This window comes from Nycticebus coucang, chromosome 6 (genome assembly GCF_027406575.1).
Source record: "Nycticebus coucang isolate mNycCou1 chromosome 6, mNycCou1.pri, whole genome shotgun sequence".
Taxonomy (NCBI): Eukaryota; Metazoa; Chordata; class Mammalia; order Primates; family Lorisidae; genus Nycticebus; species Nycticebus coucang.
Genome location: NC_069785.1, coordinates 5,855,686 through 5,883,685, shown reverse-complemented (window position 1 = coordinate 5,883,685; position 28,000 = coordinate 5,855,686).

Sequence of the window (28,000 nt, the reverse complement as noted above, 5' to 3'; positions counted from 1 at the left end):
GCTCCCCAGCTCCGTCTGAAACGCCGGGGATTCTCTCTCTTCACCAGAATGTGGAGATCTGCCTGTTCTTTAATTAAATCTTCACAGCCGCCCGGAAGCTCCATCTCTGCGGTCTTCTTTAAGTCTTTGCAGCAACAATGTGTGGTGTGGGTTTCATCCCCTCCACTGCCTCTGCTTTACCGCAGACCTTGCTGGGTACGCACCCTGCACCGTCCTTCTTCTTCCTCTGCTCAGCCCTTACTGGTGGAAGAATTGGGTTCTTTTCCTTCTTTCCATCTCCTCAAGGGCCCACAGCCCAGAGGAGTGGGGGTGGGGGCGTGTGCTCCTGGGCAAAGACTGGTAATTAATGATAAATTCAACGTGCACACCCTGTTCTTCCCTTCCAGTGACAGCACGTCCCTGTGTGTGTGTTGGGGAACCACATGTCTTGTCAGTCACGTTAGCCTCCTTCAATCCAGGACGAGGAGTGCAGAGCACTGAACTTGGGCCTTGCTTCTGCAGTGAGCTCCCTAGCTGGGTCCGGCCATGTGTGTTGCCCCTGAAGTTCATGTTTAAAAGGTTGGCATGGGGCTGGGTAACAGTGATGCATGTCGCAGTGTTCTGGCAATTCTGTCAATATTTACAAAGTACTTGGAGGTCCTCAGCAGCAAGTGCTCAACCAAAGAACAGTTACCAGAGGATCCCTCCCTGTTCCTGCTCCAGAATTTTGGGCCAAAGTGAAAGGAGTTAAGGTAGAGCCTGGGAATGACAGTGAAGGGTAGATGTTAAGCTTGTCACTTCCTGTGCAGAGTGATGGTTTCTTTGGGGTTCCTGCAATGCCGTTGCGAATCACTGCACCCCCAGGAGACAGTGTCCTCCCATCCATCAAGCCTGCCACTGCGGAACGTACCAAAAGGGAGGTAGAGACAGATTTTAATGCAGCTCCCTCAGTGCCGGCCCATGCAAGGGAGTTACCACCTTCCTCTGACAGTGACATAATGGTTTATTTTTTTCATGATGGATGAAAAAATGAAAGTCTGGGATGCAGCACAAATGGCTGGGCTCTAGCCGCTGTGGAGAAGAGAGATGAAAGGAGAGCAGCCTGTGCGTCCTTTATTCTTTCCCTCATTTCAGGAGCCACCCTGCTCTGGCCATGTGACCACAGTTGGCTAGAAAGGAAGGATCAAGGCCCAGGGGGAGGCCACTACAGGCCTCCTTTCCTTGCTGCTGTGCCCTCTCCTGGGATTGACCCTAGCACTGACCGCTGAAACCCCTAAAGCACCTCTTCCTCCCCAGCCTGGAAGCTGGTGAGCACAGCAAAGGCAACCAGTCATGCATGGGTGGGGAGGCATCCGGCCCCATCAGCCCTGACAGGCACAATGGCAGGGAGTCTCCAGGCAAACTTTCCCTGAGGGCCCCAGCAGGACACACTGCCTCACAACCACCTGAGCAACTTACGGAATCTGGGCCCAGAATCTCAATTTTAACAAGCTCCCAGGCTTCAATCTCCTGCCCCATTCCTGATTGAGACAAGTCTTGACAGGAAGTTTGGTCCAGTGCCCAAAGCAAGCTGGATGTCCTGCTTTCCCTAAAAGGGCTATCTGTGTTGGCCAGCGCATGTTGAGAAAAATCAGAGAATGCCCAGGGAATGGTTCCTTCAGCTGTGACTCTCTGCCCCAGTCCAGATGCTGCAGGTGTTCAGCACCCACCACGTCAGACAGGTGGTGGACCTGCAGGACCTTGCTGCAGTGAGAGATCGGCTGGAGCCAGTGAGAGATCGGCAGTTCTGAGTGACAGGAGAGGACTGACAGCATCTGAGTGACAGGAGGGGACTGGGTCATGTCCCGGAATCAGCACTCAGAGACGGGGTGAAGGCAGAGTTACAATCTGGGTAACTGGAACACAGGTGCCTTGGAATTTGAGACCAAGGGACAGGAGGTTCATTATCAGGACCAGACCACCGAGGAAAGGGGCAGAATGAGAAGGGGAGGGCACGGTATCTTGGTCTGGCAAAAGCCTCCAGTGTCAGCCAGCTCCAGAGACACTGGCTCCAGTGTCAATGGCGAGTTTGGCTTCACAATTTAAGGCCTGGATGGCAGAGGCTCAAGGCAAATGCTCTTATGCTCCAAGGGAACCTTGTACACATTCAATCCGTGTTCTTGGCTATTTTCTGAATCGCTACACTTTTAAACTGAGGCAGCATTTCTCTAATGACCCAGCACCAGGTCTGGATGCCAACCGGTTAAGATGGCTTCACCTCTGGCCTGGGCTCAGGCCTCTCTGAAATTCCGTACCGTCACCTTTCTGTCCATCCTCATGGCTGTGCCCTCTCGTATCTCCCCAGCTCAAGTGGAGGAAGGAGGAATGTGAGCTTCTCAGACTCACCAACCACAGATGTCAGGGAAGTTACACCTCCCTGAGCCATAGTCACTTTATTTGTGAACTCTAGAAGAACAATTCTTACCTTGCTGGGATTAAATTAGGCAATGCATGTTAAGTTTCACCTGGTATTTGGAGCTGGAAGGGGCTCAGCCAGTGGCGTGATGTCACTACTGTCATCTCCGGGTATCTGTCCCTGCTCACCTGACCCTGGATGAGCCAGTCCTGACCCACAGACTGCCAAGCAGGAGGGAGCTGGGGAGCAAAAGGACTAGTCAAAGTCCTCCCCATCTCCAGCACATTCTCCAAATAATCATGTTAAAAAGTTCAGCTATGGTGACTATGGTGGCAAGAATATGAGATGCAAGGTAGTTAGAGAGGGTGGTCGTGGGTGTTACCTTTTCCTTTTCTTTTCTTTTTAACTATTCTTCTCTTCCTTCAACCAATAACAGTTTCCACATACACCCCAAGTTCCTGACCATGTTACAGTCGTGGTGGTTGTACGAGGGTCCGTCCTAGAACTTTGTTGTGCCTCTTTCCCCAACCTGCTCTACGTGGTAGAAATAGATCTGCGCCGTCCCCCACTTTAGCGGGGCACCCCTTCCCCTCATTAGAAGTGCACCCTCCCCTTCTTATTCTGCCCCTTTCCTCGGTGGTCTGGTCCTGATAATGAACCTCCTGTCCCTTGGTCTCAAGTTCCAAGGCACCTGTGTTCCAGTTACCCAGATTGTAACTCTGCCTTCACCCCGTCTCTGAGTGCTGATTCCGGGACAGTCCCCTCCTGTCACTCAGACGCTGTCAGATGCTGACAGTCCCCTCCTGTCACTCAGAACTGCTGATCTCTCACTGGCTCCTTGGCCCAGCAGCAGGGCCTCTGTTCTCCATCTCTCTAATTTGGATGCCCATTGCCTGCCTCCCTGAACGTCAACATACCCGCTGCCTTAATTCCGTGTGGCTGGGATCTGTGGACATGTGGAGTCCCCTCTCCTAGCACCCTGGTGACCCCATTTGTTGGAACCCTATATGGAACCATCTTCACTCACTGGGCACAGTATCTTGGTCTGGCAAAAGTTCCGGTATCAGCTGCACCTATCACCCCGCACCTGTCCTATCTCTTTCTTACTATGTGGCCTTCGTAGGTCAGCCAGGATGCCAGTCACTTGGAACAGGCAGCCAAGTGAGCAGAAGAAATACTGCGGGGAAGCAGGGTAAGTGTTTCTGAGGAGACCCATCCGTGAGAGCTGAATAACTGTGTGGCAGAGAAGCACCAGGGAGGCTGAATTTTTACCAAGCCAGTGAAGTTTGAACCAACTTCTGATGCAACCAACAAGCTTACGATGCAGAGAGTGTGAGGAATTTTAGGAAAGCAGAGCTGAGGTGCTGCAAAGTCAAGGCTGTCATAAGATGAAGGGTGTAGGCTGGGAGGGGTCTCCTTTTAGCCTCCTGGGGGCTCAGGGACCACTCCTAAGCCCCAGGGCAGGTCAACTCCCACTGCAACTTCCTCTCCTCTGTCTGTGCAGAGCTGAGTTGGTGTATGTGGGAGCCTGGAACCTTGTCATCCATCCAAAGATCTGTCCACTGGTCAAACCCTGACCTTGAATTCTTTCTTCTAAGGACTAAGCTTGTCCTAAGACAAACTCATTCTTAAAGTAAAATGTGTTCTGCCTGAGTTGATTGGTTTGTCATTTGCTGGGCTTGGTTTTAATTTGTTCTCTGCCATCCAGGCAGTTAGACAGCAGGTTTGGGGACTGGGGACTTGGAGGAGGATGAGTGTATGTTTGCATTGTCCAAAAAGTTATCCAGGCAGAACGCAGGTCTGGAGGAGCAGACCTGTCAGGGACAGGAAGGGAGCCTGGGCAGTGAGGAGCCAATGTGAGGAAAGTAGCATCTCCACCTGCCTTCGGGAAGGAGAGAGTTAGGCCGCACTTGTGTTTGTGTGTGTGTGTGTGTGCGTGTGTGTGTGCATGTGTGTACGTGCGTGCACGCGCGTTAAGTGCATGCGTGTCTTTCAGAGTGGGGCAGATGACATGAATTTCTGACTTCACTTCTCTCTGATCACAGCCCTCTCCAGCCCCGTCATCTCCCACGTGTATAAAAATGAGAAAGTGCTTGTTCTTTTCTTTCCTCCAGGCAAAGGGACCGATTCTTAGACTCAGATAAATATGAAAAGCTGGGTGCTTATAACTCAGTTTATTTTTTTGATGGCACTTAGAATAAAATGTTCCAAATTGAACATTTAAAAGGGAACAAACAAAGTAACCCAGTATGCAAGTGGTATTATGGGATGGAGAGTCCCCAGGGAAAGGAAGATAAATGTATTTATAGTTGCGTTTTAATCTCCACTGGAAACAATCCCTTTCCTCTTCTAACCCAAAGACAATCTCTGAGTCAAGAGAGGGTGATTTTAATCTAGAACGTGGTAAAGATGGCTATTATTTGCCTTGGCTATAAAGAATCTTATAATTTTGCCTCCAAATTGTAATGTCATCTTTATTTCCCTTTGTCATTATGGATAGATATTCTGTTACAAGAGACTGAATGATGAGCTTTGTTGTCGTATATCTTAATTATTATTTTTGTTGTGAAAAAACGTCTGGAACTGGGAAATAACAAGCATGATTAAGGGAACAATTTTAATTGATATGCTCCTCCCTCTAACTTACATTTTCCAATGGTTTATTTATAAAAGTTGACCAATCAAATTGTCTATTTCCTACATGTGAGACTCTCTCTCTCCCCGAGGAGATTGCTGGCAGACAGGCCAGGAGCAGTAATGAGTTTTCAAGTCCCGACCAGCTGGAATGGAGTCTCCAAGTTCTTTATTTTGTGTGAAGAATGCACCACTTGTCACATAGATATAAAAATCCTTAATGAAGCATAATAAAGAGAGCTGTTTATCCTTCATACAGCAATTAGAGAAGCCAGTGAGAATGTAGAAATATGGCTGTTTGAGTAAGAGAGATTTCATTGTATTTTTCTCAGTTGTAGCTCTGTTGATGGGGAAGAATAGAATCTCAAGTTCTGTTCAATTACCCAGCCTGATCCTGCACAAGGTTGAGCTTTCCTTCTTTAGGACCCGATTACAAAGCCTGCAATTATACCATTGTCAGTCCAGCAGAATCAAATGCGTTTCATCTTCTGCAAAGCAATGGCCAGAAATGTCATCCTGATACAGGATTAGCCACAAGCCGTGGTTACTTCAGAGTTACGGCTCAGCTTGCAACTGAAGACCACTCTCCACACGCAGGCTGGTTCTCCCAGGTGGCCCCCGTGACGGCTCCCGGAGAGCCCAGCCTCTCTGTACTCCTAGCAGGGCTGAGCAGGGGCGAGCCTCCCTGCCAGGCTCCTTCCTATAGCTAGCAAGCCCCCTCGTCCCTACAGGCCTGACCATGACAATACCATTTTTTAATAGTCTAAGCAAAAAAGCTCCTCTTGGACAAGTGTGCCATAAAAATAATTGAGGAAATTTAGTTTTTGTAAAGGAAAAAAGTCATTTTAGCTTGTTCCCAGTAAACTTCCTTTATGTAGGGTTCACCTAGAAACTTGAGACTTCACAAGGTCATGGCTCCCCAGGCACTCACCCTGATGGAATTAGGTGAAGCATGGTGTCAGAACTTCATTCAAAAACTTGGTACTTCTTTAATACTAAGCAGAGTGTACAATGAAGGTACACTGTAGTAAGGATAATTTCTCTCATCTTATGGCATAATGAAGGAATAGTATTTAAAAATCAGTAGGAAAAGAGAGATGTAGACTTACACGTAGATTACCATCCCGTGTAAGGAAAGGGCTTATCCTCCAAGGGCAGCAGGAACGAATATGTGGCTCACTGCAGAAGGTTTGAGACAGGCTGTGTGATGGTCCCTTATTTCACTTCCAAGGAACACAGTCGACAGCGTCCTTTCTGATTCCCCTGCACATGTTTCAACTTGTTCAGCTAATTGGTGTTGCTGGGAGGGCTTCACTTGTTTCCATCCATGTGGATTTTATGTTTCTTGATTTTTGTGCATCTCAAAACTTTCATAACGACCCACATTCTAGCCCCCGCTAGTCCACTTTGTCGTTAAGTAGCTGTGAAATCTTGGGCAAGATATTTACATTCTCAGAAGTTCCTTTCCAGATCTGCATTATGGATCTAAATTTACTAACACTCCCTGTAACTTCCTCCCTAGGGTGTTGTGAGGCTCCAGGGAGAAAATGCATATGAAACTGTCTTATAAATTGTTTTAAATATGATCTCATGGTGGTCAATCTTTTTATTATCAATTTTACCTCTGATATAATCTAAAGAGAAAGTATTTTCTTTGTGACTCTTCTCATTTCTAAAGACCAGGACATTTTTTCTCACTTTGGAAAATTTTAACCATTAGGAGTTGAAATGACTTACTCCAAGTATGAACCGACTGCCCAGCCAGGATGTTCCTGGAGATCTGGATTATTTGTTGCCACCATAGCATTGTTTTCTTTCTCATGGCTGTGGCTTCTGGTGATGACTCTCCTGTTACAGCCGAGGGTAGAAGCTGCTGAGGGTGGAAGCAGGTGATTCTGAATAGAACAACCAGCACCTTAGGTTACTCACTCAAGCCAACTCTGACACTTCATCATGCACACACGTACACAATCATTTATCATTCTATACATGTAATAACCGTTTGCTGGCACTGAGTACAGAGGATGAATAAGATAGTCCTGACTTCAGGGTATTCACTGTTTCACTAACCATAAGCTAAAAGCTTATGGTTAAGCTTATGGTCCCCTACATACTTCTTGCATTCTAATTCAGCTGGGATATGGTACATTATTTTTTTAAAGATAGGGTCTTCTCTTTCATCTAGGCGGTCATCACAGCTCACTATAAACTCAAATTCCTAGGTTCAAGAGAGCCTCCTGCCTCAGCCTCCCGAGTAGCTGGCACTTACAGGTGGCCACCACCACACCTGGCTAATTTCTTTTTAATGACTTTTGGTAGAGACAGTCTCACTATGTTGCCCAGGCTGGTCTGGAACTCCTGGCCTCCAGTAGTGCTCCCACCTTAGCCTCCCAAACTGGGAATGTGATGCATGTTAACAAATATTTGAGGAAAGAAGAGAATAAAATATAGTCCACCCGGGTACTGAGAGTCAGTCACTTTTCCCAGCAGAAAGGGCAAACTCATTAGGTTCCAATTTCAAGAGCCAAAAAGAGGCTTGAGTTTTCTAACTTGGAGATCCCTGTTCTTTCTGAAACCCAGAATAATCCTAAATTTTAAATTACTTTCTCCACGGCAACAGGGAGGTCAGGATGACCCTGGCATGTAATGAGTAGCGTTTGTATCCTTCTGACTCACCTTAAATGTGAAGAAGGCTTTCTGTTGAGGAGAAATGTTGGAGAAAGAGGGAAAAGTGAGGGTGGATATTAAGGCAGAGATTCCTGGTGGCACAAAAGTTGGGGGGGCTATGACACTGGGTCTTGTCCTTGATACGCCCTGGGACCCTGCCACAGAAACATTATTAATCACTGTGAAATAGGCAATATGACTTACCTCAGCACTGGATTTTAAGAGACATTCATCGCACTCATTAGCAAAGCTTGTTAATAAACAGATACTCACAGTATGTCCTAAACAATGATATTGTCAAAACTTTCTGCTCTGTGAAAGACAAGATTTAGAAAATGAAAAGGGACACCACAGAATGGGAAAAAATATTCACAATACATTTATCTGTCAAAGAGTTTGCTTCCAGATATATTAAAAACTTTTACAACTAAATAACCAAAAAAAAGACACCTTACTTTAAAAATAGGCAAAAGAATTGAACAAATACTTGGCCAAAGAAGATATATGAGTGGCAACAAATAAGAAAAAATATCCAATCTCATTAGTCAACAGGGAAACACAAATTAAATGCCGAAGTGAAGTTTGACTGTACATCTGCTGGAATGGTTAAAATGAGAACAGAAGTGGTGCCACCCGTGTCTCCCCCTCTGCTGATGGGGGTGTGATAATGGTGCAGCCACTTCGGAAAGGAGGCAGTTTCTTAAAAAGTTCATCAAATATTACTCCATGACCCAACAATTCTGCCCCCTGAGTGTTTTACTCAATATAACTGAATGTGTGCATCTGCCTGAGAATTTGTACACAGACGTCCACGGCAGCTTTATTCTTAATAGGCCAAACCTGGGAAGATGTCAAGAGTCCATCCAGAGGTGAATGGATATACAAGGTGTGAAACATCTGTGCAGTGAGATGAAAAGTCAGCACTTAAAATGAGGGAACTCTTCACATATACAACAGCATGGATAAATCTCAACATTTTATGCTAACCAAAAAAATAGTTGTGAAAGAATACATATTTTGTGATGCCAAAAAAGACAAATTTTATCTATCGCAATAAAAAGCAAATCAGGGGTTATCTGAAACTAGGGGAGGAGAGGATGTTATTACCAAGGGATTCCAAGGAACTTTCCAAGGTGAAGAAAATGTTCCATATCTTGACTGTGAAGATGGTCACACAGATCTATACATTTGGTGAAACTGTACACAATACAGGTATATTTTGTTATATGTAAGTTAGAGTCCCATAAAGTTCATTTAAAAAGCTGAATCATAAAAGGACATAAATATACTAAAGTAGAACTCAGAATCAAAGCATTTATATTACACATAATTTATATTAAAGTCTTTTTATTATGGTGGAATGCGAAGAGCTATGATGAGACTGGAGTGTACAAATTAAAAGTGTCACTGGCATGTTCTTTTGCTGGTCACACAACACAATGCATGTGGATCTTCAGGAAACATCTCCGTATTTTAGCTTTTTATCTTCCAATAGAGAATGTATAACCCTAAAACAAAGACTGTTGTTATTTAAATTCATGAAAGAGAAGCGTGAATTGCTGCTTCAAAGAGCAGCATGCTTTGGTGATAAAAGTGGGCGAGTTAAGAAACCTAAATGCAAAAGCACTTGCCAAAAAGCTGGTCTTAACCCCAGCCAAAAGGAGAAGAAAAGGTGGGGGGAAAAACACTTTGCAGGTCTACTTTGGCAATATAAATTTTCATGTTGGAAGCTTGATACGTATTATGGAACGATCAAGCCTTACTCCATATATAAATTCTGTTTCTCTGCTTTGCTCTTTAACTCACTGAGATAAATTTGTGAAGAGCAAAAGTGGTGTTTAGCTTTGAACAGATTGTATTTGTGTTGTATCTGGTGTCGGGCTACTTATTTACGTAGCCTTTTCTGAGTGGTACAGAGAACTCACATAAAACGCAATTGAAAATGTGGGGCATAGAATGAATACTTTTAAAAGTAGTCATCATTTTAAATGTACCAGGATTAAAGGTCATTCAGATGACTCATCTATGGAAACAAAGTGAAAAGATGAAATTCTCAATTTAGCTGTTCCTTAGGTTTGTTTTTTAGCAGAATTTTAAAAGTGGCTTAAACATACCTCATGCTGAATTATCTAAGACCGCACACCTCAAATCATAAGCAGATTCTTATATAAAATGTCTTATTTCTTAAAAACCAGAAAAATAATCTGGTCTTAACCTCAAACTGTTTAGGTTATGAATGACATGCAAACAGTATCAAGTTTAGCTGCATCTCTCACATGTAGCTATTTTTATGTGAATACATAAATCCCAAGAATGGGGACAGCAGTAAAATAATAAGACAAAGGACAGTTTCAACTTGTGCAAATAAGCTTCAAATTTTGCCATGAGTTTTGTCACTGAAGTTTCTCTCCAGCATATTGCTATACTAAAACCCGGCAGCCCCACGTGTCAGAAGCAGTAGCCCCACAATGGGAATGCTATTTATTCTTCTACGTTTTGGGGAAAGTGCTCTAGGAAATGGAGCATGAACGTAAAATCCCATCCTATATATCTTCACCTCAGCATCATCCTAAAATCACGGATTTGACAAATTTGCACAAGTGTCTTTCCCCCCTTTGGGGATTTGGAAAGGGACTATTGCGTTTCCTCCCGATCCGAAAATACTTTCCTATGCTGGAAATTTCTTCTGCAAGGAGAGCAAATTAGATTTGGCCTGGAGGCCTCGGACCTAAAAGAAATCTTGCTGTAGGCAAAGTTAAAATATAATAAACATTGAAAATACAACACAGAATAGAAACGTGTATGCCCAGCACTTACTTCAGCCACACGCATTGGAACCATCCCGGGAGATTAGCCCGGCGCCCCCGCAGAGACGGCGCACCAACCCTCGTGCCAGCCGTGTTTTACAAATAGGTGAGCTATTGACATGATCTGCGTGGGACAAAAACTAGACGGAAATATCACAAAATGGAACAGTAATTATCTCTGGGAATTAGGACTACAGTTTTTCAACCTGTCTGTATTTTCAATTTTTCAACAATGGGGTTTATAAGCACGTAATCGGAAAAAAAAGTAAGCATTTAAACTTAAAATTACACATTCATGGGCGGCACCTGTGGCTCAAGGAGTAGGGCGCCGGTCCCATATGCCGGAGGTGGCGGGTTCAAACCCAGCCCTGGCCAAAAAAAAAAATAAATAAATAAAATTACACATTCATGCCACTTGACTACCTGAAGACAAAAGCAGAAGTGACATAAACTGAATTTAAATGTTTTTCTTTAAGTCTCCCTTCCCTAAAGGATTTGAATTTCAAGCTATCTTGAACAGTAGAATGCTTTTGTACAAAGAATATGTTATACAGACGCCTGGTGCGTAGGACAGGCGGAGGCAAAGCTGCTCTGGTAAGGCCAGGTGGGGACAAATGACCCTCCGCCCTCTGTGGGGCTGGAAAGCAGCTACTGAGGACCCAGGGCACTTGTGAAGACAGACACCCACACCACGGCGCCCGGCTCTGGCCTGTGCTCTGGACACATTGGTCTGCAGTACATGGAGTGGTCGCTGGGCTGCCTGGTCGGCTTATCTTCTGATAGGATGGTGACAAGGCCAACGTCCTTCTCAAAGCGTTTGCGCCAACGTCCTTCTCAAAGCGTTTGCTCCAACATCTTACAGCTCGTGTGTGGGCCACGGAGGCACATGCAGGGGTCCTCAAACTATGGCCCGCGGGCCACATGAGGCAGTGTGATTGTATTTGTTCCCGTTTTGTTTTTTTACTTCAAAATAAGATATGTGCAGTGTGCATAAGAATTTGTTCATAGTTTTTTTTTTTTTTAAACTGTAGTCCGGCCCTCCAACAGTCTGAGGGACAGTGAACTGGCCCCCTGTTTTAAAAGTTTGAGGACCCCTGGAGAGCTTGCTGGTGAAGGGGCCACATGCCAACTGCCAGTTAGGCGCAGCCTAATTTTAAAAGCAGATTTATTGGCATCACCTATATCCAATGTCACGTGTCTGGAGGTGGACTCTGTAACCATGGTGTTGACTGAAGTGTGCACCAGTCTGGTCACACACGCTAGCTTGTATTGGATGTGCAAACACACACACACACAGAGATGAATCCAGCCTTTCTGAGTTCAGCTCTTCCCCTCTGATCAGGCATGTCACTGTCAGCAAGTGTGTTGGCTTTTTCATGCCTCAGACCCTTTCTCTATAAACTGGGGGTAAAAATGCCACTACATTATAAAGATTTTAAAATATATATACATAAAGTTCTTAGAGTGCTGCCAGACACATGGCAGGGACTCACTAAGTATTATCTATTGTCATTTTATTATTATATCATACTTAACATCTAGAAAGAATTATTCAAAACCTTAGCAGGTGTTCTATGGGGGAGAGGGTCCCCGCTGCAGGGATGGAGAGGTTTTATTCCTATTGTTCTCTGCTTACTGGGTTTGTGGATCTTTTAAACAGATTACTTTTCATTTTTATGATACCAGGAGTTCTCCCACAGGAAGATTTTACCTCTTTTCCTTTTTTGTACCACTCTAATAAAAAGCCTGCAATCCAGGATGCACACATGGATGGATGGATTTCAAAGTACAAATAGGAAAGGAATCTCATCCTTGTTCTGAAAGACCCTTCTCCGTTCACACGATGCGACACTTCTCACCCATCACTTCTAACCCTAAGGACTATCTGACAGGACCCCCTTCCCCTGCCTCCTCCCTGGGTCTAATTGCATCATGACCCCCTTCCCCTGCCTCCTCCCTGGGCCTAATTGCATCATGACCCGCGAACCGTCACTCTCAGCTCAGCTTCCCATGTCTGCAGTAGGGCTCAGATTCTTACTCTCTTCCAAACACTCACTCTCAAGGGAAAGTCATAAAATAGAAATAATGTATTACTTTTACTCTTAAAAGAAGGTCCTGTGAGTTACTCCAGGGGGGTTTCTGTCAGGCACTGACTCTGCCCCCAGGAAGCAAGTCTTTTGGAGGAGATGAGTGAGTCACAGGCAAGGGCAAGCCGTGTGAGCTTTGTGAAAGAGGTGAGCCCAGTGTGAGGGGACCAGAAGAGGGTGAAGGAGGTGACATCTATTCTGTGGCCTGAAGGATGATAGCAGTGAACTTGTATAAGTCTGAGCAATAGGCCATAAGTCATCGACCTTCTGTATTGTTTTCCTTTTTGGAGGCAAAGTCATCCAGGCTGGACTATAGTGGTGTCATCATAGCTCACTGCAGCCTCAAATACCTGGATCATCCTACCTCAGCCTCCTGAGTAGGTGGGACAATAGGCACATGCCACCACACCTGGCTAAGTTTTTTGTTTGTTTGTTTGTTTTGTAGAGATGGAGTCTTGCTATGCCCAGGCTGATCTTGAATTCCTGGGCTCAAATGATCCTCCTACCTCGGCTTCCCAAAGTGCTAGGATTGTGGGATTACAGGTGTGAGCCACCACACCCAGTCTGATCTTTTCTTGTTAACCAGTCCTCACCCAGGCACCCTGCTTCATAGCCTGAACTCCATAAGCAGCTGTCTAGAAACCAGAGAGAGGGAGGGATGCCCTCGAGAACAAAGTACCTTGCATTCAAGCAGCGATTTCCTTTAAAAGATGCAGCAGATGGCATCCCAGCTGCACGTCCTCACTTATCACCCTGGCGTATGGGATGTCCACCTGCCACCATGTCTTTGTTTGACACCTTTCTCTGGACTCTGGGGCCCGCTTTGCTACCCACTCCACAGACAGGGAACGCCAGGGAGTTAGTATTCCCAGTGTCCTATCAGTCGCTGACATGAGTTGGAGTATGAACACCTCGGCCCCCTGGCCCCTTGGGGACCACTCTGCACGGTCTGTTTCCCCAGGTATGAGCTCCAGCTGCCCATGGGGATAGTTGCCTTTTCTTCCCGTCTCTGTATCACTTTCCCCAGGCCCCTCATGGTACCTTCATCACCTCCCCAGGAAACCTCTTGTGTCAAATCCTTCTCCCAGCATCTACTTCTGAGGGAACCCAATTTAAGAGGATAAACCCGGCGGAGACAGACAAAACACTGCTTCTTCTGTCGTCTCCACGGACCCTCCCTCTCTGTTTCCGCTGGTGGGTTCGTCCCTGCACTTAGCACACTGGCTCCCTGCTGCTCTGCTCTCTCGTGGAATTGTAAGGGCTTTGAGGGCATGGATGACCGGGTTGACAATTAAGTTCACAAACATCCTGGAAAAAATGCTACAGACCTCATCATTTGCAGTACTCCCCTTGTCCCTTTGGTGACCACAGTGACATTCAGCACTGAGGTGTGTAGCGTTTTTTTTCTAGGATGAGTTCCCAAACTTAATTTTCTGGTGTCATATGACTCTCATCTTTGTTTCTTCAGGACCTTGATAAATGTGTGCTTAATGATTTCCTGTGGGCTCTGCCATCTTCCTCCAGGGAGATGCCTGGCCAGGAGGACCAGACACATGAGCATTGGAACCATGTCCTGCCAGAGGGAAAACCACTCTGATGACTTCATCCACACTAGAACCTGGCCCCGCCTGTGGGTGCAACCTGTGCGTTACTGTGCTGCAATTCCTTTGCCTCTCAAGTAGAGATTAAATAACACTTGCCAGGATTTAGTGTCAGAAAGGGGCTTTGAAACTTCAGAAAGATGCTATACAATTAAAATAGTAGCCACGGCTCCTTCAGTTAACTAACCTTGTTGGCCACATAGTAATCATCACAGCAGAGTGCTTTTATATTCACTGAACATCTTTTCATCTGAGAACATCACCATGGTTTATAAACATTAACTCAACAGATTCCTCGTGATAACATCCAGGCTGGTCCTTTGGATGAAGGAATAAACTGTGACCTGGAATGGCTAAACAGCCTGTCCCCAAACATCCAGGGATGGGGGCAGGAGACAGGCTGCCGGGAAGGAGGTAATCATCAAGAGATAGCCCTGTGTAAACATGTGGGTGGATGAGACAGACAGACCAGCGAGGCAGACTCTCAGAGAAGATTTTAGCCCCCTCCTTTCCCTGATCCTCATGGAAGCAGCCTGGGATTCCCAGTGGGGCATCCAGGGAAACCTCCATGGAATACCAGGTTTCCTGAATTGTGCAAACCCCTCAAAACCATGAGTAGCTGCTCTGTGCGTAGCAGCAGCCCACGCAAGTGGCCTTTTCATGCTTCTGATGATAAGAATAACTACAGTTTCTTACCAGACTGAGGGGGAGGCTGCCGCACCTCTACGGTGCGGCACACAATGAAACGGTCTCCATTTATAGTAGAACACCATCCTGCTGTGTCCACATCTGCCCTGTTAACATACTGTGCAGGGACCCTTCAGACCACCGACCAGGGGTCGCCAGCCCCACCTGCGATGCCTGCGTGCTGGGGGGTGTGAATTCCCACTTTGGACGCTGTGTCGCCCACTGTGTGTTTTCTCCCTGGCTTGTCCTCCCACCCGGAGAGCTTGAAAGTTGATGACACCATGATGTGATGCAGAAAGCCCCAGGAGTGTGGGGGACGGGCAGAGTCTGTGCCTGATGGTGCCCGCTCTATGGCTTTGGAGAAACCACCGTACCTTTCTATTCTCGGGCCCTCAGCTGTAAGACAGGGAGTTTCAGCTGCACGTGTGATCTTCCACCTGTATCCTGAAACCCCTACATTCTAGATTTCTTGGGAGCCATTGAAAAGGTCCCAAAAGACAAAACTCCAAGGTTCCCAACCCAGCGAGAACCAGCTGCTTTCCTTGATTCTTCTCTCTTTCATACGGTGAGCTTCTGCCTAAGATTACATGGATGGGAGGAGGGTAGGCTGCCACCTGCTCAGGGCTGGGGGTCCTGTCTGCTTCTCCTATCAAGGGAAGTCATTCGATACTTCTGGTATCCTGTGATTCTTTCATATCAGAGCAGATTGGACTTGAACCATGTCCGTGCACAGAGACCTGTCAGCGAAACTAGCAAGTCAAGGAGTTCCCAGGATCAACACCCCCATACCTCCCTTGCCCCCCACTCTGCCAGGTTCCATGTGCCACTGAGGCCCCGAAGAGCTTTCCTGACAAGATGTGCTGTTTCTCCTCCTCTGTTAACTTCATCGTAAAGGGTGTCCTTCCAGTCTCCATTGACCCCTCACATCCAGAAACTTCCTGTAACGATTATAAGCCATCCTTCCTAAGACACACAGCGTGAAGAGGTAGCCTGGGCATGTGCTGCGGAGCAGCCTCGCAGACCTGGAAACCGCCTCGTGTTTCATCTCATGCTTTTCCTCTGAAGGGAGAAGCAAACGCTTCACACTGTCTGAAAGCAGAGGTTACAGCCGGACTCCTGGGGCTGGACTCCTGGTTATGCTTCCTACAGAGTTTCTGGCCTTGGGCAAGTTCCGTAACTTCTTCATGCCTAAGTTTATACCTCCATAAAAAAGAGAACAACAGTAACAATGAAAACACCTGCCCACTCTTCAGGATTGTCAGGATGATTAAATGAATTAATACGTGTCAATGCATGGAAAGTTCCTGCCACTCAGTAAGCACATCAGAAGTGTCTGCTAATGAAAAATACACACACACCCATATTTGTGCCATTTTATATATATATATATATATACATATGCACACACACAATAGACCCTCCATAGCTGACCCTCTCCCCACACTGACCACCTCCTTAAGGTGACCTAATTTTCGTGGCCTGGACGTGCAGCACATGTGGGTATCAGTACAGCAGGCCTAGTCCTGGTGGTGACCACCTCCGTATGTTGATCAGTGCGGTACCGTCCCTTGGGTGGTCACCTTACAGAGGCTCTACTGTATATGTGTGTGCACACACCCGTAGATGACAGAGAATAATGAATAATAATGAACAGCGCTCAGCCGGACAGCGCTGCCCGTGGACACCAGCCCAGCTATGAGACGCGGCCGCCCCAAGGCACCTCGCCCAGTCATGTGTACAGCACCGCCAACCTGAGCGCACGGCGGCAAGTTGGGTTTGTTGTTGTTGATCGTGTGGCCTTCCGAAGGTAGGGGGAAGGTGTGAGAAATGTAGATTGAAGTTAAACGTGTGTTGCTCAATCTCAAGATCTTTGTTAATTAAAAAAGGAAAAATGGAACGTTTACAGGGTAGAGGCCTGGCAGGTAACCACCTTGGCAAAGATACTGTCTCAGTGGTTTTGTGCTGCTGTATCAAAATACTTGAGACTGGCGGATTTATAATAAACAGGTATCCATTAGCTCATAGTTCTGGAGGCGAGTAAGTCCAAGTCCGAGAGGCTGGCATTGTTGCGTGACCGGAGACATGAACGAACAGCAGCTTTGCCGTGGGTGTAAACTCGCTCCTGTAATTATTAAGTCAAGAAACAGACTTCTGGCCTACCTCGTCCCACGGCAGAAAGGCCAGGAAGGTGGGAAGGAGGGACAGAACCAACGATGACAGGGGAGCTGTATGATGACTTGCATTAACCCTCTGTCATGGCAGAGCCTGCACCATCTGGCCCACCCCCCTCACAGCTCTGCCACATGGGGGGGCAAGTTTCCACCACACGGTTTTTGAGGAGCACATTCAAACCCCAGCAGTGATTGGGGATAACGTCACCAGTAATAAGCTACGTTGACATCATGGACCCCAATGGGATGTGCTTAGAAGGACACGTTACTTCTGGAATACCCTTGCACAAAATGTGTAACCTTAATGTAACCACGAGAAAATGTCAAATAAACCAAAATTAAGGGACAGTCCATAGCACAGCGGACCATTCTTTCCAGAAATGTGAGGTCATGAAAGACAGAAGCACACTGAATACTGTCACCGCCCAGGAGACGGGGCCATGTGGGATCCCAGGAATCTGATGAAGTGTGTAATTTGGTTAATAGAACTGTACCGAAGTTAATTTCTTAGCTTAGATCATAACAACTTGACTGTGACTCTAATTCACTTCAAAAGGAAAAGTAAGAAGTGTGTTGCCTCCATAGCTGGTACATAATAAACAGCACAGAAAAATTGAGGAAATATTCTCCTGTATTCATCAACTGTTATCCAGTTTGGCAAAAAGATTCCCTCACATCCCTGCTGAACAAGTGATACTCTGATGTGGTCTTTGGTGTCTTACTTTTGCTTGACTCATTAACTTACTACCCTTGATCTTCGGCCAAGAAACAATGTTTATTTGTTAACATAAACAAAAATAGCAGCCGATATTTACATTAGAAATACATTCATTTGTCAGTTGCAACCATAGGATAGCAATGGATACTGGAAAAAGCACTCTCGGAGCATCAATAAGTTTACGTTGCTTATATTAACATTTAGGAGGTCTGACAGTTAAGTTTGTGAACTTGCCAACATTTGCCACTGTGTGCTCACGTTGGCGACACTGTACAAATAATTGGGAGAGGTTTCATAACCTGCTGTATCAGAGTCTCACAGCTGTGTTTGTGTCAGTGTGTGATGGGGTCTTGCTGAGTGGCGTTCATGACGGTTGTGTGTTTTTGTGTGCAATCATAAGAATGTCAGAGCTTAAATTAGAACAATGAACAAGCATTAAATTTCTTGTTAAACTTGGCAAGAGGGGAAGTGAAGTCAGGGACATGTTAGTCCAAGTTTATGGGAATAATTCCATGAAGAAAACAGCAATGTACAAGTGGATTAAACTCTTTGTTTTGTTTTGTTTTGTTTTCAGTTTCTGGCCGGGGCTGGGTTTGAATCTGCCGCCTCTGGCATCTGGGGCCAGCGCCCTACTGCTTTGAGCCACAGGCACTGCCCTGGTTAAATATTTTTTAAGGGGACAGAAAATGTCACTCATGAAGAGAGGTCAGGGTGGCCAGCTATGAGCAGAACTAGCAAAAACATTACAAAAATTCATCAAAGTATACATCAGAATTGTTGGCTGACTGTGAGAAGCATAGCAGACCAAGTAAATATTGATAGAGAAAGAATTAGGAAAATCTTAACTAAAAATCTCCTTCCTGAGAAAGGCATGGCTCTTGCACCAGGCCATGACAAGCACCAGCTCACACGGCACTGTCTGGGAGGGAGTTTCTAGGCAGTAAACAAATAACTGTATTTGACACCCTCCCTACTCACCTGATCTGGTCCCCAATGACTTTTTTCTTTACCCAAAGATAAAGGAAATATATTTGGATATTTCCTTTGGAAAGGAAGACATTTTGATGACTTTCAGGACATCAAGAATAATTCGGCGACAGCTCTGATGGCCATTTCAGAAACAGAGTTCTAAAATTGCTTAGAAGGGTGCACTGGGCACAGGTGTTGGTGCGCGGCTTCCCTAGGGGAGTATCTGGAAGGCGACCATGGTGATCCTCAGCAATGAGGTACGTACCACTTTCTCTAGGATGAGTTTGTGAACTAAATGGTCCGACCTCATGTAGCTATGCTACCTGGCCTCTAGACCAGGGAAATTGATAATAAACTTGTGCTTTGCCTTTCAGAGGGTCAGTTGTTAAACATTTACCAGCCCGTCATTGAGTATCTGTCAAAATTATTCTTCTTTCCTTCTCTGGGGCTTGTCTTAAGAAATTATTAAATACATCCATTCAGTATCACATCCATTTTTTATATACATAGAAAAAGACCTTTTCAGATAGGAATTTTACTATAAAGTAAAGTACAATTGGTGACAAATTACTACCTCTAATGTATCATTTTTATAAATACACATTTCATACTCTGGTTAGATGTATTGGAGATCTCATGATTTTGCTGATAATAATTACATCCATTCAGATGAGAAAAGTGACTGGGACGTCTTCCCGACAGCAGTGTCTGTGGGCTGGCACTGATCACCCGCCACCAATCATATTAGCCATCATCACGTGTGAGCTTTGGTCATTAGGCATCCTTGAACCTATTTTCCAACCAGGTGGAAGTGCTGAGGCACAACATGATTTAAATGAGCAAAGCCTTGTTTTGCATGCTGATTTCGTAAGTTGTTGAATCTGAAGATGTTCTTTCTATATAAACAACCACACCTACATTGACCCAAACTCTTGAGGACACTTGGGTTTTGTCATGTGGTCATTTTCAAATCATGTCCCCCTGTTTGGATGACGTTCGTCTCTTACCAGGCTTCAGAGCTGGTCCCCGGTCTGATTCAAGCTGCTTTCCAGGCTTGGAAGCGTCCATGTTCGTCCCCACTGATGGCTGTCTAAACCCATGTTCTCTCCTTCCGTGCCTGGCCCTCCCTCTGCTCCTGCCTGGGATAACTTGTCCCTCCTTCCTGCCCAGATGAATCCCGCTGCTTTTCCAGGCACAATGTTAGTTCTGTCCTCCCACTCCAGGAAGCTCTCCGTGAAGGCCTCTGCAACCTTCCTCCTTGCAACTCCATTCATTAAGAGATTACATGATTGTGCATGTGTGTGCAAATGTGTGTGTTATCTCTCCAACATGACTTGAAGCCCTGACAACAGAGACTCCTTTCTGTGCATCTAGATGTCACCCTAGAACCTTAGTATATACTCAGTAAATATTTACCAGCTGCTTTTAAGAACAAATGAACAGACACCACAATTGAAGTTCTAGATTTTTTTACTTTCTCCAACATTAGGCTTTTACCTAAAAGCAAATGCTTTGCCTCTAGGAAACTTTTACTTCTGAATCTTTCTATTATTATAATCCATATTTGCATGACACCTGTCATCCTAAAACAACAAATTAACCTTCTCAACAGTAGTGAAGAGACAGAGCTCAGTCCTAGGTGGTCCTCAAGGCTGTTCAGCCTCATTTTGTGAGACTTTGTCACATTGGTGCCTAGCACTGCCTGGCTTTTACTAGAGCCTCCGTGAACGGAAATGCCAGCCTGCCCTTTGAGAGCTTCAACACGCTGAAGAATGTTTCCCTATAATACCTCAGAAATTGTTCTGTCCTTCAAGCAATACCTGTGTCTGCCACCTCCATTCTGCCAAGCGCTTGCGTTACGTTTTACAGCTCCCTTGATTTTACCTAAGTCTCAGTCAGTGACAAAGAAGCACCATTCTGAGGAATCATGACCCCAGATGAACAAAGCCCAGACCCACTTAGATCTTTGTCATGCTTTGAGAAGGTCTGTGGTTCCTTCTGGGGAAGGTCGGGTTAATGGTAGGGAACTAGTGTGCTGAAGGGTCTTTGGCAACTGCTCAGAAGTGTTTACAAGGATTTATTTGTTAGGGTGGTTTGCTTTACAGAAATGTGGCTTTAAAAAAATAGGCTGGCTAAAACAGGTCCCACGTTATACTTGTGTGAGTTGTCCTGAGTGGCATCAATTATTTTTCCCGAGGCTATTAGCTCAGAGTCTGAGTACCACGCTGGTATGTTCACAGGCCTGCAGTGCACAAAGATCAGGCCGCCTCTGTTCTGTAAATGCCTGGCCAGCTGCCGTGTCTCCCCGACTGTGGTGATCTGCAACTCACTCACCACACCGGAGACGGGGAGACAGTCGTCCCAGACATTTATGCCTGGTTTGTCAGACCTGCTAAGTCTACTCTTTTAGAAAGAAATTCTCTCTTAAACTCTATCAATAAATATCACAGTCTCAGGAGGACGTTAGGAAGCCACAGGCCGAGGCTCCTGTTCCCTGCTGGGGCGCACCCATCTGGGCCGCCTCCTCTGCCCACTCTCAGAGGGTGGCTCTGGGTCTCACTGGGCTGTGTCTAGGAGTCCTCGTCCCTGTGCACTCACCGGTCTCCCCTACTACCTGTTCCCCGAAAATAAGACATCCTCCGAAAATAAGACCTACTTACAGGAAAGATAAGATGTCCCCTGAAAATAAGACCTAGCGCATCTTTGGGAGCACACCTTAAAATAAGACACTGTCTTATTTTAGAGGGTAGATAATAACACTAAAAACCCTTCACACTGTCTTATTTTCAGGGAAACAGGGTAGCAGCTTTCTGGTGGGCTGTTTTCCTCCACACCAATGCCTTTTTCTCTGTCAGTTGACACCTGTAGATGGGAAGTGCCATGGAGAAGGAACAGCAGAATCGCAGCTTCTGGGCGGGTGGGGAGGGACCCGGTTTGCAGCCCTGGGGTGACTAGTTCTGGGCGTGGGCGAGGCAACTCTGCCAGCTCCTTGCATGGCGAGGAGGTGAGTCCCTGGAGGGTTGGGGTGCGGGGAGAACGCGCCTTGCTCCCGCTGGCCTGCAGGGACTTGTCCACACAGCTCCAACGGCTGCAGGTCTCAGCCCATCCCACAGGCTGCCGACCACACACGGCTAAGCTGGCTCCTTCTACATTAGCCTGAAGAAAGGAAAGATTTTCTCACTCCACCAATGCCAGAATGTGGTTTTGCTCCAGTACTGAAAGCTCAGTCAGGACAGTGCTGCCAGACCGGAGAATAAGTTGTTTCTTGTGACGACTGAATTTTTATTGAGAAGAGGGCGCAGAACCTAGCTGCGGGCAGCTTTTCGGGGCGCAGTCTGAGATGTCTTCCCTCTACGCCTCCTTTCTCCTGGTCACATTCGGAATTCCCACATTTCCACTTTCTGTCTGTATAGATCTGCCTATTCAGGCCTGTGTAAATGTCACCATCTCTCTCCCCTTTGCCCAGATGGCAGCGACTTTATTTAACTTTTCCTTCTATAACATTCTACTGAGAAGGGGTTTTAGTGTTATTATCTACCCTCTAAAACTGGAGATTAAAATTCCCAGCCTTCCAGAAGGGGTGAATAATGGCTTTGTCATGAGAAAAATCGATTATCTGCCCCCACAGGAAGTGGGGCAGGAAGCGGTTGACAAAGGCCTGTACTTCAGCTGAGTAGCGAGGTTATGTGTGTGACCTCAAAAGGTTGTGCTTTCCTGCTTGTCTTACCAAACGCTAATGACCTGGGCAGAGGAACTAGAGCCCAGCTATGGCTGGGAGCCGGCGGGGACTCTGCAAGGGGAATGTGCCCCAGGCGCTGCCCCAGGATACACCTTGGGGAGATGGAGAGTCCCCGTCAGGGGCAGGGGACACAGTAGGCTCTGGACAGGTTTCCCTTCCAATGCTCAGGGAGCTACCCAGCCCTGGTGAGTCAGCTTTTGAATGAGGTCAGGGAAGCTCAGCACCTCTGTGGTTTATGGGCGGCAGAGCTCACAGGGCCACCCACTTTTCCAGCCCCACTTTAAAAACAAACAAACAACCTCCCCTCCCAAGCCCCCTGCCCACAGCTTATCGAGATGTGTGTAAGTTATACACATAAAATCAACCCCTTCAATGTGCACAGAACAGTGGATTTTTGTCTGTTCACAGACACGTGCAGCCGTCACCACCCCGGGGACACTGTCCTCATGTCACAAGGAAACTCTCACTGAGCAGCAGACATACCCCCCGTCCCCAGCCCCAAGCAGCCACTAACCTTTCTGTACCTACGGATTTGCCTATTCTGGACATTTCTATTTTCTGTCTCTATAGATCTGCCTATTCAGGGCATAGAACATGCATGCAGTCTTTTGTAACCGGATTATTTCATTTAGTAAAATGTTTTCAACGTTCATCCTGGCTGGACTCGTGTATCAGTCCTAATGGGTTTATGTAATTTTTGGCTGATCTAAGTACTCTTTGCACTATTCTCCTTCTTGTCTTTGAATGTGCCTCCTCTAATCTTTTTGTGGCTAAGCTCCCTCTCGCCACAGGGCCTTTGCACATGCTTGTCCCCTTCTGGATCTCATCATTCTTCTGAATTCTTCTACCTGGTCAAGTTGTCCTTTGGTTCTGTCTCCCTGAGCCTCCACCACACAGTCCACATCTGGCCTCTCTCTACAAGCCATCAGAGCACTGTGTTTCTCTTTGGCTCTGTCTCCCTGAGCCTCCACCACCCAGTCCACATCTGGACTCGCTCTACAAGCTGTCAGAGCACTGTGTTTCTCTTTGGTTCTGTCTCCCTGAGCCTCCACCACACAGTCCACATCTGGCCTCTCTCTACAAGCCGTCAGAGCACTGTGTTTCTCTTTGGCTCTGTCTCCCTGAGCCTCCACCACCCAGTCCACATCTGGCCTCTCTCTACAAGCCCTCAGAGCACTGTGTTTCTCTTTGGCTCTGTCTCCCTGAGCCTCCACCACATCTGGCCTCTCTCTACAAGCCCTCAGAGCACTGTGTTTCTCTTTGGTTCTGTCTCCCTGAGCCTCCACCACCCAGCCCACATCTGGCCTCTCTCTACAAGCTGTCAGAGCACTGTGTTTCTCTTCAACATTTACTTTATCTTGTGCTATCATTTATGTTACACTTTGACCAATGTCATTCTCCCCAACAGACTAAAAGCCCCTGTCGGGTGCAAACCACTTGTATCACCCATCTGGCCTCCTTCTAGAGAATTACATTCCAGAATGGGATGTGGCTGTCTTGGGAGAGCAAAGGCATTGAGTGTGTGGCCAGTAACACGTTCTTAATTTTTCTCTGCTACAGCTCCCTTCCTGGTCGTGGAAAACCCAGAAGGAAATACCTAGCCACCTGAGTCACTTGTAGATGAACACCCCCTGTCTGACTTCGTGCTCATTTCTTACCTTTCCGGAGGTGCAGCTGACTTGGAGTGGGAGGTGGTAGGGGAGGGTATAGAAAAGATTCTTTTGCTTTTTTGCCAAATTAATTCACTCTGGCAAAAATAGAGAAATCCCCAACCAGCTGTTCCAGTGACTAGCAAGAAAAGTATTCCCTTGGAACACAAAACACACTCTGTGTGCCGGCTTGCTTAGGAGAACACTCAGAGCCTTTCAGTTCTGGCTCACCCTCAATGCAGGGGGACAGCAGCTAGACATGGTCTTTTTCTTACTTGGAATTCCCTAAAAAGTCTGGGTTCAGCTCTGGCGCTTTGGTGCCAACATCAGTTCCATGGAATCAAGTGGAAGGGTAAGGGTGGGGAGCAGAGGGAAGACCAGGGGGCCTGCAGCTTTGCTGCTGTGTGACAGCTCTCTGTCCTGTTGCTGGAACCTGTGTTCTAGTTGTCAGGCCACACACAAGGAATATGTTTGCATGCAGAGAAAGAAGGCTGGGAAGTATTCATTTTTCCTTTAAGCTGTATTTTAGATCTTTTCTTGCACATCTGAAATGAGGCTTTGCTACAAGTGTTTTGAGACCCGTTCAGGCATAGTGAAGCATTATATGACGAAACCGCAAGATCATCATGGTAGGGACACACTGTTTTGTCTTTGTTATCTCCATCGCTTACCACGGTGCTTGGCTCGGGCTAGGGGTTCAATGGAAATGGGACAAAACATCTGAAATGAGACAGTGCACGCCAAACTGATTTTGCAAATTAGATTTTACAGCCCTGTGAACTAAGCCCATTTCCTATGTTTTCTATTTCTCCCCAGTGTTCATCTCTCCTTTCTGTTTTCTATGCCACAGGATATAAATGTTTATAGGTACTGGGCGGTGCCCGTAGCACAGTGGTTACAGTGCTGACCACATGCACCGAGGGTGGCGGGTTGAAACCCGGCCCAGGCCAGCTAAACATCAGTGACAACTGCCACAAAAAAAATAGCTGGGTGTTGTGGCGGGCACCTGTAGTCCCAGCTACTTGGAGGCTGAGGCAAGAGAATCGCTTACGCCCAAAAAACTTCGAGGTTGCTGTGAGGTGTGACGCCATGGCACTCTACCAAGGGTGACATAGTGAGACTCTGTCTCAAAAAAAACAAAAAAAAATTTATAGATACTTAATTTTTAATAGTTTAGGATAGATAATTAGTAATAAGTAGATTCCATAAGCAAATAAATCAAATGATTGTTTTGCTATCGATAAAATAAAATTTAAAGGAAAATGATTCAAAAGTAAAAAAATAGATAGTTTACTAGCTGTGGTTTTTATATGTCCTTCAAAGGACATTTTATAACACTAGAAGGACATTTTATAACTCTGGTACTGAAACGAACGGAAGAGGAGGTCTGTGAAAGTGCCGCACGTGCACGCGTTTGCTTCCTCAGGCCGACACCCGAAGGTAAACTTCACGGAGGGCGGCCCTTTCTTCTTTTCCTTCCGCTTTCAGAATACCTCTCTAAGGAAGGAGCAAAGTCACAGTCGAGTCCTTCTGACAAACCCGTCAGTGATGTTGACGTGAGCTATCTCAGACCAGAGGTCTCTGGGTACTCACGGGCAAGGGTCCAGCTACAACCTAACAAAGGTACCTGGGACAAAATGGCAACAGACCTCACAGTGGAGTGAGGCTACTTGAGTTTAATAATTTGCAAATTGTAACCTCGCTAAGTGGAAGGAGATCAACTTGAATTTTCCTCCTTAGATATCCTTTACTCTCAAAGCTTTGCCTGTCATTTAGATGCTGTTTTGATCCCATGAATGGTCCCTGAGCATCAATCGAGATCCTCTTGTAGATTCTGAGAAAAGAGCAGGGACCAGAGCAGAGTCCCTGTTCTCACAGGGCAGCCTGGTGGAGCTTATTACATTCCCCAGAGTGAGCTGGAACAAAAACGTGTCTCTTAGGGTTGCTGTGAGGATACGATAAGGGGTGGGATAGGGAGGAGGGGGCAGAGAGGAGAGAGCCCCCCTCTGTTGGCTGTCCAGGGGTCTGGGATAGAGGTGGATGTGAGCAGGGGCTGAGGGAGACCCGTTGTTACGATAAAGAAATGTGCGTGGTTTTAGGCTTCATGGAAGGAAGCAGTAGAAAGAAAAAATGTTGAAAACACGAGTGAGAAGAAAAGAATGACTTCAAGGATGTAGGAGAGACTCTCCTTGGCCAGGGAACAGAGCTGCGACTCCAGATGTCACGGGAAGAATCTAAAGTGGGGAGACTGAAAGCGTGCTCACGTGACCTGGCCCTGGAGAAGTGGCACTTACGGTGATTAACAGTTTCCTGTATTAAGAAGTAGGAAATTTGAAGGGTACCATGTGAGACATTTCCTTGCTAAATTGTATGGTATGAAGCTTCTACCACGGAAGTAAATTAAATATGCATAAAAACAGTGTCAAGGTTTCTCAAAGTTTGTTCCCCAGAACACCTGCATCAGGTCACCTAGGTACTCACTCCAACTACATAATCCTAGGCCATGTGCCTGGTGCCTCACAGTGGAGTCTCTGGAAGCTGGACTTGGAAAGCTTCATTTTTTATTTTGGTAAAAATATGTGAGATTTACCGTTCTAACACCTTTTAAAGTAAAAATTTAGTAGCATTTGGTACATTCACAATGCTGTGCGGCCATCATAGCTATCTATGGTGTCAAGACACCCCGTCAGCCCTGGGGGAGACCCTACTCCCATCAAGCACTCATGCTGCGGCCCCCTGATAACCTCTGTCTCTGATGGTCACCACTCAGCTTTCGGTGTCTGTGGATCCGTTTGTTGTGGGTATTGTCTGTAAAGAGGCTCGTACAGCATGACGACTGTGTGTGGCTTCTTCCACTAAGCATAATGTTGCCAAGACTCACTCACCGGTGTCTTTATTGCTTTCCATGGCCGTGTAACATTCACAACAGGATAGACCACATTTGCTTTGTCCAGCCGTCAGGTGACACTCGTCCTTGTTTCCTCCTCTTCTTTCTTGTGAATCCCTTGTTTTAATGACAGCCCTCCTCAGTGCTGTGAAGCAGCATTTCATGGGGTTTTGATTTGCATTTCTCTACCGACCACCGACCACCGACCCTGAGCACCCTTTCATGTTCTTTTTGGCCATTGGTTTATCTTCTTTGGAGGGACTTCCATTCAGGTCCTGCGCTCATTTTTTACCTGGTTGTTTGTCTTTTTGTGGCTGAGCTTCCAGAACTCCCTTATACACATATTTTCTGGATACTAGCCCCTTGTCAGAAATAAGATGTGCAAATATTTTCTCCCATTCTTGGAGCTGGCTTTTCACTCTGTTGATAATGTTAGCTTTTAATTTTGATCAAGTCCAATTTCTTTTCTTCTTTTATTGCTTGTAGAAAAGTACTCAAGGTGATTGTGATTTTTATGATTATGACTATGATATGAAGGCAACCAGTCTTGCAAGATATTGGAAGAATTGCCAAGATATTGTCTGTTGAGGATGGCACGTTCCCAATATTAGATCAGCTTTAGGTGTGGACATGGAAGAGCATCACAGACATTGGATACATTTTATTGGATACATTGGATACCTATTTTTTGAGGCAGTGTCTGAGCTGTATTTTTTTAAATAGAAAATACTTTTTATTAGCACAAGTAGTATTTCACCTTTAATTTTGATTATAAGTAAATTTCATGAGTTATTTAAAAGGATTGAACCAAAAACAAAAACAAAACTCCCAATGCAAATTATTTAGCTATCGCTACTTGTTGTGGTTTCATGGGTCAAAACATCTATGTATTTTGTTTGTATCTCACATTTATTTCATTCACCAAGAATGTGTTGAGTCTTTCCCACATACTCGTCAATGTACCAAGCACGAAAGATAGAAAGATAAAGGGACATGGTCTCTGTCCTCAT